The following is a 12,828-nucleotide window of genomic DNA, read 5'->3' as shown; positions in this document are numbered from 1 at the left end:
GATGTGAGAAGAAGCAGCTGATGGTAAGTGCCACCATCCTCAGCGTCAGGTACTGGATTCTATACAAGTCTGAGAATTTGGAGAAATTTTAATTTTTTTTTGTTTTTAGTTTTTTGTTTGTTTTTTTATTTTTGTTTTTTCGAGACTGGGTTTCTCTGTAAAGCCCTGGCTGTCCTAGAACTCACTTTGTAGACCAGGCTGGCCTCAAACTCTCTGAGATCCACCAGCCTCTGCCTCCCAACTGCTGGGATTAAAAGCATGTGCCACCACCACATAGCTTAAACAATTTAACTGGAGGTATCATTTATTTTAAGAGAATGTCTTACCTATTGATAAATAACAGAAAAATGTCTAGACTTCACAATTTTAAATAAATAATCTTTGCTTCTTACAATTCACCAGTGGGGTCTGTCTAAGGGTTTCTGTTGCTGTGATAAAACACCAGGGCCAAACACAACCTAGGGCGGAAAGCGTTTATTCCAGTTGACGGTTCTACATCGCAGCCCGTCACTAAAGGAACTATTGGGTAATGCTAACTGAATAAAAAGAGCAAAGGCAGTACCAGTTGGTTAACAGAGAGCACACAGGGAAGCTTTCAAGTCTCTATCAGGGCACACTTCTCACCTGGCAGATGCTCCAGATGTAGAGGTCCCTGAGTACGTTGCCTTCATGTGCTGGACCAGCCTCCCTTCGGCTTCAAAGATGTCACACTAATTTCAGTGCTCAGGTATTTGATAGACAAGCAATTGCCCTGGCTTATACACTTCACAATGATGGTGACACTAATCACACCTTCTGTCCGCCACTCTCTGAACTGACTACAGACTGAAACCCGGGTGCTGTTTTGCTACACTGTCCCCCAACTTTTGTTTGCTGTCCTACTACGAACCTATGCCTTCTCAGTCACGAAGTTACAAGAAAGGTCACCATGAATGGGGCTAGAGAGATGGTTTAGCAGTTAAAAGTGCTGCTGTTCCCACACTCAATCAGAATCTAGCAGTCACAAATAAATAAATCTTTTTTAAAAAAGTGGAAGAAATACCACTATCAAGACCCCCCCCCAAAGTCTGTGTATAGAGACACCAGTCTCCTCTACCACCCAATCTCGGCACATAGACCATTTACCAGGACAGTTCTCTGCTACCTTCAACACTGTACTCATGCAAAAACACGGATGCTTCCATGAGGGCTGGTCCCATCCTACCACAATGCCTTAGGATGCCAGTTAGTGCCTACCTAAAGTACACACTCATAACTTAAATACCAACAGAGGGTGGGCAGGGAGGGGATGTTATCAAATCATCCCTGCAAAAACTAAGTTTTTGCCTTCACAGTTGGCCCTTGGAAATGTCCACTGGTGTCCTCCTTTGTCTAACGACATTCAGCCTGGTCCCCTACCAGGGACAAGCAACAGAAAGAATGCCGTTCCAGACACTGTGACTTCACGTTCCTCTGAAGGACACGGATGTTTTATTATAGTAATCATAAAGCCTTACCCTCTTCCCACTGCCAATCAAATCGGATATTTTTTTCTACTATCTATTTTTTCAAGCATTCTATTTGTTCTCAGGAGTTGGAACATTTTTTTCAGAATGATAGTTTGCGTAGTGCCTCACAAGCGGCCCGCATCTGTGGGCATAGGTGTGCACCGCCCACATAGAAGGCAGTCAAAGGCAAAGATTTCACATTCTGGCTTATAGGCAGAAGTAACCACTCCCCGCCTCTCAGAAAGCACACACTGAAACCCGTGGATGCATGTACCTCAAACTCCAAAGCCAAAACTCAGGAGGAGGCATGTTCTAAAGGGGCCCTCCGAACGACCTCTTGGGGACAGTGTGCTTATTTAACAAATGCATGCCCTGGAATTCACCTTTCCACTAAACAGTTGAGAAATAATTTATTCATCTTCCCAGTTAAGCTACAGTCTGAGCTCTGGGACTTTGGTGAGTTGTGTTACCTCTACTACAAGTCACTGGCAGCAACACTTTACACAGCTGCACAGTAGGAATTAAAGCAGAAGCAGGGGGCAGAGGACTAATGGAGGCATAAAAATACCCAATGGCTGTCACCACAGGATTCTTCAACTTAGAAGGAACAGTAGAGAGAACAAAGTGGCAAGAACTGAGGTACAACTGGCACTCTCCAGACAGCTAAGGAGGAGGCAAGGGTTGGGCATAGCAAGGAGGAAAAGCCCTTTGGGGACTTACCTTTCAAGCACTGTGTGTAGGGAACGGAAACGGTGCCTATCTACTTGCCTGAACTAGATCCTTTGAACAGAAAATTTCCTCGAGAAAAGGAGGAGCCAGATAACCATCAGTTTGGAATTTAATAAACTACCATTCTTAAGCTTATTCTTTCATCTTCTCATCTTTCATCTGGTCTCTTGGATGAACCCAAACTACCAAGTAAAGAATCCAAGGCTTTAGACCAAAAGAATCAGCTAAGTGACTGGGCAAGTGAGTTGGTGTCTTATCCACAAAATGGGTTTGTCCTAAGCACCAATGAAGGTTGTCTGTATAGTACTTTAGACACTTTATAGAGATAGACCGTTTGGATATAAACTGAATATTCGTCAAAGTTCATGAGTTAGAAGTTTATTCCCCAATGAGGCAATGTGGGGGCAGATCTGTGGGGTCTATATTGAGAGGACACTGGGGAATGGGAACAGGCTCCTTCCTGGAAGGAATCCTGGTCTCCGGAAGTGAGTTACTTCAGAAGCTGAGCCTGACAAGTAGGTCTCTAGCTTCTTGTTTTGAGATGCGCCTTCTCCCCCAAGCTTCCATGATGTTGAGGTTGTGATAAGGGTGAACCAAAAAGATGCCTTTCCTGGGTAGCTTCAGCTAACAACCGGACACAGCCTAGAGTGACCCGAGAGAATTTCAAGTGGGGGGGGGGGGCACGGGACAACAATGACGACACAGCACTGCCTCGCTCAGATCACCCTGTGGGCATATCTGAGAAGCATTTTCTTGGTTGCTAACTGATGTGGGAGGCCCAGACCACTGTCCCAATGCCTGGGTCCTGAAAGATGTAAGAAGAGTAGCTGAGTAACTTCCCTCCATTGTTCCTGCCCTTGCTCCTGTTTGCATCCCTATTCTGTCTCTTGGGTTTCTGAAAGGGTATGCTGAAACTAACCTTTTCTTTTCTTTTTTTTTAAATATTTATTTATTTATTTATTTATTTATTTATTTATTATGTATACAGCATTCCTTCCATGTATCTCTGCAGGCAGAAGAGGGCACCAGACCCCATTACAGATGGTTGTGAGCCACCATGTGGTTGCTGGGAATTGAACTCAGGACCTTTGGAAGAACAGTCAGTGCTCTTAACCACTGAGCCATCTCTCCAGCCCCGAAAACTTATTTTATTTCAATAATAATGTTAGCCTGCCTGGGACACTTTGTTAGAGTAATATCAAGCTGACTAATGCAATGAATGACACCAATCTTTCTTGGGTGGAGCACATCTTGGCAAGTTGGTTCTAGATTAAGTTAGAATGTCACTGGGACTGTGCCATGCGACAGTCCTCAGATAATCCAACTGTGATCTGCTATAGCACCGTGCTGCTGAAGATGGTACGTGAAACAGATGAAAGACAAAAGAGATGTATTGTGGCAACTGGCAGAATCCCACAGTAGAGGGCAAAAATACAAATACTCATCAGAAGACAATGTCAAAGATTAGTATGCATGAATCAGTCTTTTTGATTAGTTCTCCTTAAAAAAAAAATCCAAACTGGGGCAGGAGAATGCCTCAGCAGTTAAGAACATGTACTAATCTTTCAATGGACTTGAGTTTGCAGTTCACTGCCTAGAATACCAGCTCCAGGAGCTCTGATGCCCTCTTTTGGCCTCCATATGCATAATCCCACAGGGATGGATGGACACACGGATGGGGACACACATACACAAAATTAAAAATGAAAATAAGGTCTGCAGAGATGGTTAAGCAGTTTAGACAACTGCTATAGGTGCTGGGATCTGGCTTGGTTCCCAGCACCCATGTGGTTTCAGCTACAAGAAACCTTAATGCCCTCTTCCGGCCTCTGCATGAATGTGGTACATGTTGCATATATATGCATATATATACACACATACATACACACATGCATACACATATGTGCTATATATGTGCAATATATGATATGTAGATCATATACATGTGATCACACGCATACATATACATGAAAAATACCTAGACACATAAAATAAAAATACTTTGAGAAAAAGAAAAAAACATCACTGACACTGACAGACAATATCAAAGAAGAGTCATGTTTTTGTTTTTCATCTCAAAAAGCAAGACTCCAAAAATGCACTTGTGACAACTGAATGCTTGTTATGACAAATGAAGCAGTAGCTGCAAGGCTCTTTACAGTTGTAGCCGCTGACAGAACTGCTGATACATATGCAAAACAAGAGTGACCAGATGGGAGCTTAAACTAGCAACATACAAGGGGGAGAAAAGAGTCCCAAGATGATTCAAGCAAGCAAGCAAGCAACTCTCCATCTTAGCTGAGTGCTAGAATCTCCCAGGGAGTGCTTAAAAATCCCAATGCCCAGGCTGCAGGTTTATTACATCAGACCGGGAAGGGCAAGTCGAAGCTTCTATAGCTTTTAACGTGCCCCAGCTGGTTCCAGTGGTGACCATGTGACTCTCCTTGCAGGGCAGTGGGTAGCATGCCAGTCATATGACTTCACCTACACTAGAGTCATATCTAATCCTACCTCCACTCACCCATGGACCCTCACTAAAATCCATGCAGGTTTCTGAATGTCTTATTTTTCTCCAACTTGCACCTGGCTTCACGACATTGGCATGACCCATAATCCAAACATGAAAACCCCCTGCTGCGCACCAACAACAACACAGTGAACTTCCTCAACACTTGCCAACAACTTTTCAGCAGAGAAGTGGTTCTCCAACACAGGAATCCCAGAGGGCGGGCTGGACCCCAAATCTGCACTTCTGACAGTTTCGCCGCCGCTGCTGCTGCTGCTGCTGCTGCTTGGAAGGGGGACTTTCTACCGGAGAATGAGCTAAACTAAAAGCAGACTAGTGGTCAGTCCCAATGACAAGCTGCTATTCCCAAACTAATTGGGGGGGGGGCACTTGGGAGATGGCTCAGTGGGTGAATTGCCAAGCATTATGAGAAACTGAATGCTGATCCCAGAACCCACATAAAAACCAGGGATGGAAGTGCAACTATACCCACAATGCTGGGGAGCTCACTGGAGCCAGCCCAGCTGAACTGGTGAGCTCCATGTTCAATGAGAGACTGTGTCTCAAGGTGGAAAATGACCGAAGACACCCTATACCAAGCTCTGAGTCCACACCCACAATGACACACTTGAATGCATACCACACACATCATTGCAAAGACAAACTAAGACGAGGAAGAAGCATAAAAGTTTCTGACAATCATAGAACAGCTCATCTCACCTAGAAATATTCAATGTACAGGCTGCAAAAGGCAGGGTTTCACACCCGGAACTTGGTAGAATGACACAATCTCAGGCCCACCTCAAACCTTCCAGGATATCTATGTGACTCAATTGTACATCACCACTGAAGAAGCCTGGGCCTCAACCAGTTCCCTCGCTGGTGTAGCACATGGTTACCGAGCACATACTGAATACAGAATCTGGTCACATCAGTGAACATCAAAGAGGATAGACAGGATCTCCACTCTCACAGAGATGGACAGAGCAAAAGCCCAGAGCTGTGGCACCTGCCCATTCTCACAGAGTCAGTCAGTAGCCGGGACAGACTTAGACCCCACGCTCCTAATTTCTTGTGGGGTAACAGAAAGAATACAGACAAGTGCATGTATATCACAAACACATGCCTCTTCCTCCTGGTCCCAGCACATAGTTCCCAAACCCTATGCCTCTGCAGAATGGTAAGAATGTCTCTGGCATTCTAATGAGGGAGCTGATGGCAGGAACCTCTACATAGCTAGAGCTGACCCCCTGAATCATCCAGACCTGAAACCATGACTCGACACTTGGTCCCATTCCCCAAACTCTGGGAGGGAGAAGGGCTAAAGATGATTCCCAGTAGCCAGTCAGTCATGCCTGAGCAACGAAGCTGAACAAACACTGGCTCAGTTAACTCCCAGTGAATAGACCTCGGGAGCTCCCTGAAGGGGGCGTGGTACCCAGAAAAGACTCAGAAGCTCCAAGACCTATGTCCCACATCTTGTCCGATTTATCTCTTTGGTCTGTATTTCTCTGAGTTCCATGAGATGCTGCAGCAAATTTTGAACCCACGGACCTCAGTTCTCACCAACTTAAACCACACCAGCATGGCTAGATGTTATCAGCCAACAGAGTCCACATGTGTATGGGAATATCTGTGGTGAGGCTCGAATGGAACAGATAAACTGTGAAGGGGAGCACACTAACTTCAGGTTTCATCTCATATTGAAATCGGTCCTCCCATGCTTTGGAAAGTACATTCGGTGGGTTCTTCTATTGATCTGTTCGGGACGGACTGCTACAACACATTTTAAAATGATGACCCAATTTCTGTCTAGTCGAAAGAGTAGTAACGTTTATCTAGATGTGCGCTTTTTATGGGTCATCCGATTCAGTGACATTGTCCCGTCACAGAAAGAAGAAAATAGCCTAAGCATGAAAGTCACATGAGGCAGCACAGCTTGAAGTGGCGGAGCCAAGCTGGTCATCTGGGCTCGCCTGCCCGACTCGGCACAGATTCCCACCTGGGAGCTCATAGGAGATGCAGACATCGGGTTCCAGTCTCAGCCTGCAGTCAGAGCCAGGAGTGAAGGCCTGGTGACTACTGTCCACAGTGACACTTGGGACACATTGGAGGAACGGCCATCTGAGGACCCAGTGTCTGCCTCTCATTGATTAAGACAGCTGGCAAAAAGCTGCTGTTCACACCAGAAGCAAACACTGGTAGATTGCCTGAGCTCTGAGGCCTCCAGGATGAGGTTGTGTTCCATCACCATATCAGAGTCATCCACAGTTGCTGCAGGGGCCTTCTCATCAACTACCCACAGGCTGCTGAACAAAAATACCAATACCTGTCCCCGGAAAAAGTTCCAAGGCAGCCTATGGTACAGGCGCCAATCCCTATGAACATGCATGAGACATCTAAACACCACTGCGATTCATGCAGCCTCCTGGTATTAGTATTGTTGTTGTTGTTATTATTATTATATAAACACAGGAGGAAACCTCTTAGTAACTGATGAGGAATGAATGAGGAAAACCACTGTACTCAGATCAAACAACAACTTATCATTTATGTATCTGTTGATCTCTCTCATACAGCCACCTTCAGCTATCCAAATCAATACGGGCTTTAGAGTCTAAATGCTTGAATTGAAGTCCTTCCTACTAAAGCTGAGTCCAAGCAGATCACTTTGGGTAAAGGGCAAACAGATGAGAGAAGGCCATAAAGGAATGCAGCCACACCATCAACTTTCCTGAATCTAACTCAAGCTTCTCAAAATGTAGATCACAAGCAACCAGCCTGAGAATCATTTAAAGGGTCCCCCCTTTTTCTCATTTTTTGTTCTTGAGATGCAGTTTCTCTGTGAAGTCCTGACTGTGTTGGAACTCACTCTGTAGACCATGGCCTCAAACTCAGAGATCCACCTGCTTCTACCTCGCAAGTGCTGGGATTAAAAGTGTGCACTGCCACCACCCGGCAGGACCTTTTAACACACACACACACACACACACACACACACACACACACACACACACAATAAAAAAGTAAAAAAAAAAAAAAACACCCATTCCTGAGTCCAAGATCCATATATTGAACCCCCATTTGACAAAGTCATGATAGAAAGTTTTGAGCCCAACTGCTACGTGGCTCAAGTTCACAGTTGCATGAACATTATCAGGCTCATGGATCTTCAGAACTCTGAACCTCGGTACTATCATATACACACCACATGCATGCATACCATGATGACATTGTATACTAGATTCTAAACTATGGCTTGCTATGTGGATAATAGGCACACGACACTACCCCATACATACCCAATTCCAGGAAACCTCCAGCCTCACCTCCCCGCAATTCACAGCTTATCTGTGCAAACACTAGACAACTCCCCTGAGACAGGGGCTGGCATCTAACCCCACAGGACCTCTTGCCCACAGAGAACACTTCCCGACTCCCCACCAGAAATAAAAATCTCTGAGAACATGGGTTTGGAGAAGATTCTTTTGAGCCAGCAACTTAAGCTAATGGAGACAATACAGGTTTAAAATAGCTTACCTCAGTTTGGAAATAAAATACCTTTAAGTTCTCCAAAGGACCAGCTCAGCAGAGGAGGATGCCTCTAGACCCATGAAGTGAACCCTTGCCAGTATCTGGCCAGGCCACTCCATACCAGAAGCCTAGGTGAACTGGTATTGACTTCATTGGGCCACAGAAGCTCTCAGCAGTGAAGCCCAGTATCTATGTGTACCACTAACATACACATAAATGATATGTGATTTATCCATGGGAAATGCACCAGTGTTTCCATGATTATTAGAGAAAGGGGTAACATCAACTTCCCGTGAAATATCTGAGTATATTGTTCACATTAAAAAAAAAAAAGAGTAAATACCCACTCTACATGACCAGCTGCATCATTGTCTTCTACCCACCGCTCGGGCCACGTCCACTGTGAACATAAGATTCAGCTTTCTGTTTAGTCCTAGGCCTTCCTTTCATCAGCTCCCTCTCGCAGCAGAGCCAAGGATCCAACACCACATCGCTGAAGAGCTTTGACACAGAGGACCAGAATTCCTCAGCAGGGTGCATGAGAGATCTACTGGCAGACCTGAACCCAGCTGTGGGGTACAGGGTAAGAGATGAGCAGAGCCTAGCAGCCTTGCTTCTGTTGCTATGCAACAGCACATGCGAGGCTACCATGTCTGCTCGGACTTAGTCTCCAGACCTCTTAAACTGCCTTCAGAGCCCTTCCAGACGAAATGGCCACAGGTCTAGCAAATGCGATCTGCAAAGCACTCCGCACTCAGCAACTGAAGAGATAAGATAAGGACTTGGTGGGAAAACCAAGATGGGTAAGAGAAGGGTGACAGCACCCAAGTGTCTGCCAATTTATGACACTAAGGAAAAGACCACACTCAATCCTAGCCTTATCACAGAAAAGGCAGTGAACTAACCTCAAGTCTGGTGCTGGCCAGGGCCTGAGAAAATATGACTGGAGTAAGAGGGGTGGGGAGGTACCCAGGGGCCTGTGAATGACCCCATTTCTGAAGAGACTACAAGGACATCTCAATGAATTCCAGTAGAAGCAAGTTACATAAATCTGTGTGCGCCAGTCAATCCCGCATTGGTTTTAAATCATCTCCTAGAGATTAAATGTTTCAGGGAGGGCTGAGAACATTTTACATATTGCCTTCACTTTGCCTGAAGATGCATGAATGGCTTTAGCAAGCTCATAGGAACAAGCAAATTGAACACTCTGAAGACCGTGTGTGAAACTTGAACAGGAGGGTATGATCTACAGCTACACAGAACAGAATGAGGGTCACATGACGCTCATGGCCTTGGGCACGTTCCATATATTCACTGCGGGCTCTGTTTTCTTACACAAAGAACTGGGCTGTAATCAGTGTGAAATGAACACATGCACACAGAGAAGTTATAAAAAACACAGCATCGGCCCTGTACGATCGGGCTAACTTTCTGAGACAGAATCTCCTGCATCCCAGGTTGGCCTCTAAAGTGTATCACCACACCTGCATTGTGCCATGCTGGGGATCAAACCCAAGGCTTCCTCACACTAGGCAAGTTGTCTACCAACTGACCAACATCCATAGGCCCCTCTGTCCAGCTAACTTTCTAACTCAAGATAATCAGTTTTACAGTCCCTCGAGTGCAGTATGAAAGGAAAAGGCATTCAAATTTTGAAATGTTTTTGAGTGAAGGTCAAAAGGTCCTCTCTACTCATTTGCTTGGAAATCCTGTCTCATGAAGAACAGGCACCAGCTTGAACTTCTAGACCCTACCAAGGTTTCTCAAATATCTGTAAACATGAATAAACAGAACCATGCATACAGTACATGCATGAGCACAGCCAAACCAATTCTGAATTCTAAAGCTATAGGTCTGAGTTAACGAATACTGATAACCAATCCTGTAGCCCAGACAGCTGTTATAAACAACATGATTTTTTTTCTATTCTTCCAGCACCTGCTTCAAGGTCAGAGTCTGAAGTCTCATCCAAATCTCAAAGAAGAGAGAGCATTGATATGTTGTACCAAGAATAAACAAGGTGGAGCTTCATGCTTACACATGCACGCACACTCACACACACACACACACACACACGCGTACGCACACTCACACGCGCGCGCGCGCACACACACACACACACACACACACACACACAAACACACCCACACACACACACTCACACGCGCGCGCGCACACACACACACACACACACACACACACACACACCATGTGTGCCTCTCTGAGTACCAGAATTATTCCATTAACAGAACAACTTGGAGACTAAACCCCTCCATTTACAAAGGTCTTCTTCACAGTTTGGTGGAAGCCCATGATTTGAATTTATATCAACAGGATATTTTTAAGTTTCAGAACTGAAAAGCCTATGTTATTAGAAGGCTGGAATTGCCCAGAATCTCCAGCATCAAGTGGTTTTGGGGACTGTTCCTCCTATGAAGCAGAGGTCGAATTGATGTTCAGAAAATGCCTATCTTGGAAGCACAGTGGTTCCCCCTTCAGATCGTCCTCCATCCTGACCCCTCCAGGCAGAACATGAGCAGCTCAGAATCCAGTGACCCAGAGGTTCATAGCTTACTCTGCTCCTGGGTCAGAATCCACAGCTGTGAGCTCTACTCAGCGGGAGTCCAGTGGGAAGTTCAGCATGAGACGTGGCTCAGCACAACCCCAGTTCACAGAGCACTGGAAAAGGTTTGCTTTGTCTCTTCAGTTCCCAACCAAACTGAGTGTCTTTTCTTTTTTTGAAGTGGGACCCTTGATGTGCACTCCTAAATGGTACTGATGTGTGCACACACCATTCTCCATAAATACACTATGTATGCCCAAGACTGAGTAAGCTCTGAGCCAAACACATGCCCACTAGGTATTTGTTGTTTGATGCACTGGTGACTTGAATCTGTCATCTTCTCCCTTAACCACGCCCCTAGTGTGTGTGTGTGTGTGTGTGTGTGTGTGTGTGGTGTCCATACAAAGTTATATTAAGAGCACGCAAGTTCAGAATTACTATGCATTGCAGGTGTTCAATGGAACCTTCGGAAGACCTTTCATTTCATCAGCAGCTTAGGTGAGATTCCCAACTTATTCTGAAATTTTAATTAATTAGTTTGGGATTGTATGTGTGTGATGATTGTGGGGTTATGTGTGCAGGTCCTTCAAGGCAGATTTTAGCACTGAGCTAAGTTGACAGAAAGTTTCCGCGATCCTCTGCCTGCTTATAGTGCTGAGTTCCAGGTGTCTAACCACGCCTGGCTTCTTGACATAGACACTGGGGATTTGAACCTAGGTCCTCATGCTTGCACAGCAAACACATTTACCTAAGTCATCTCCCTTCTCCTATAACCTACTCTAAAGGTACAAGTTTCCCATTCAAATTCATTAAAAAGAAGAGATTTACAACTTTCTAGAGCTCGAAGGGATTACACAGGAAGGGGATATACAATACACGTAGCCAAGTGGCCAGGTCTGAAGATGCTAGTTGCTGATTTAAAAAAAATGGCCTGTATCCTGCAGCTATTACCTAGGATAGAAACCCACTGACGGCACTCAGTGTCAATCTGGTAGCAGCATGGGGTGGAGCAGGGGAGGGTTTGCAGAAAGTTTATCTGAGGGCTTAGGGTTGGGTGGAACACAACCACCCTGCCCATGTCTTATTGAAAATGTTATGTCAACTGAAAACTTCATCTCCTCTTATTTAACCACCCAGTGAGTTTGCTCTGTTGGAATTTATTTCCCATTGCTATTCACTGAAGGTGCTGTTGAAACAGCTGCCCAAAACACAGGGCATGAGCTTGGGCATATTTAAGGTAAGCAAGAATGAGCTTCCACACCACAAACAACTTCTAAAAGCTTACTGTGGGCCTCCTTGTGCTTACCACAGGCTGTGTTCTTACACTGGCTGTATAGAAAGAGGAGGTATAATAAAGCCACCCCATGTACACCTCAGCCCAGGCCACTGTGCCTGGTCTGTATTGTGAATGGGGAGACAATAAAAAAAATAAATAAATAAAATAAAAGCTTACTCTGTGTGTGTGTGTGTGTGTGTGCACATACACTTGGGCGCATGTATGCGTGCATGCGTGTGCATGTATACACGCACATGTAGAGAGGGAAGGGGATGCAGAGCACAGCTCAGGACAGACCATTATTCTTATCAGCAGCTTCGAAACCCTCGACCATGACATTCCCCCGTATCTCAGTGGGGTGAGCTAACTGCAATCCCAGGGGAAAAGACGCGGATTTCTTCTCTGGCTTTTGAACTCTGAAATTGACACTAGAGAGTTGTTCTGTCCTCAAAATGACAGCTGAAGAGGAAAAAAAAATTATAACCCCAAAGGCAGAATAAGCCAGCCAGAGAAGCTGCCACGCTGAAGAAACATCCTTAGAAAACCTCAAGGGTTAGCCAGTCAAGAACTCACTTTCTCTTTTTTCTTAGAAAAACAAAACAACAGCAGTACCCCAGGGAAATACCCCTCAAAAAACTGGTTCTTGAGACAGAGTTTACAGCTCCAAGTTCATCTGTATCGGACAACTGTAGGAAGCCCGCAGCATATGTGTGTGCATGAATGTGTGTGTGTG

The 12,828-nt window shown here is 45.2% G+C and overlaps 1 protein-coding gene and 1 non-coding gene across 2 annotated transcripts in view; one reads left to right on the top strand and one right to left on the bottom strand.

Moving 5' to 3' along the window:
- Positions 1-12,828, bottom strand: part of Tln2 (talin 2) — a 473,598-nt gene that overhangs the window by 334,268 nt on the left and 126,502 nt on the right. The gene's annotated exons all lie outside the window — the stretch shown is intronic.
- LOC113456126 lies at positions 12,109-12,241 on the top strand. Its single transcript, XR_003376996.1, has one exon. It is a non-coding gene; the product is annotated as a small nucleolar RNA SNORA51 (small nucleolar RNA).

Source organism: Microtus ochrogaster, chromosome 5, assembly GCF_000317375.1.
Source record: "Microtus ochrogaster isolate Prairie Vole_2 chromosome 5, MicOch1.0, whole genome shotgun sequence".
Lineage (NCBI taxonomy): Eukaryota > Metazoa > Chordata > Mammalia > Rodentia > Cricetidae > Microtus > Microtus ochrogaster.
This window is presented reverse-complemented; position numbering and strand designations above follow the sequence as displayed.